Genomic DNA, 293 nt, shown 5'->3' on the forward strand with positions numbered 1-293 from the left:
TCTGAAGGATTTGAATGCTTATTAGAAATCAGATTGACATCGCCAGACAACTGCAAACCTAGCCTGGAGTTGAGCCAATGGCTTGAAAGACTTTGTGTTTTACAACCTTTTCTGTACCAGGACCTATTTGTAAACATCAATGGCCAGTCCCAACCCAGAAAATAGCTTACGTAGAAAACAGCCCCCTGGCCTTGCTAGTACCCTTCACTCCCAACCCACAGCTTCCCACCACCTGCAGCCCTGCTGGTGCCCCTCACTTCTAACCCAATGCCCCCAGTGTGGGGGGGCATGGG

At 50.2% G+C, this 293-nt stretch overlaps 1 protein-coding gene across 1 annotated transcript in view; it reads right to left on the reverse strand.

Annotated features, from left to right (window-relative positions):
• The window catches only part of CUNH1orf131 (chromosome unknown C1orf131 homolog), a 21,212-nt gene that overhangs the window by 16,466 nt on the left and 4,453 nt on the right, over positions 1-293 (reverse strand). The gene's annotated exons all lie outside the window — the stretch shown is intronic.

The sequence above is a fragment of the Gavialis gangeticus genome, unplaced genomic scaffold, assembly GCF_001723915.1.
Source record: "Gavialis gangeticus isolate Ggan-Ray unplaced genomic scaffold, GavGan_comp1, whole genome shotgun sequence".
NCBI lineage: Eukaryota > Metazoa > Chordata > Crocodylia > Gavialidae > Gavialis > Gavialis gangeticus.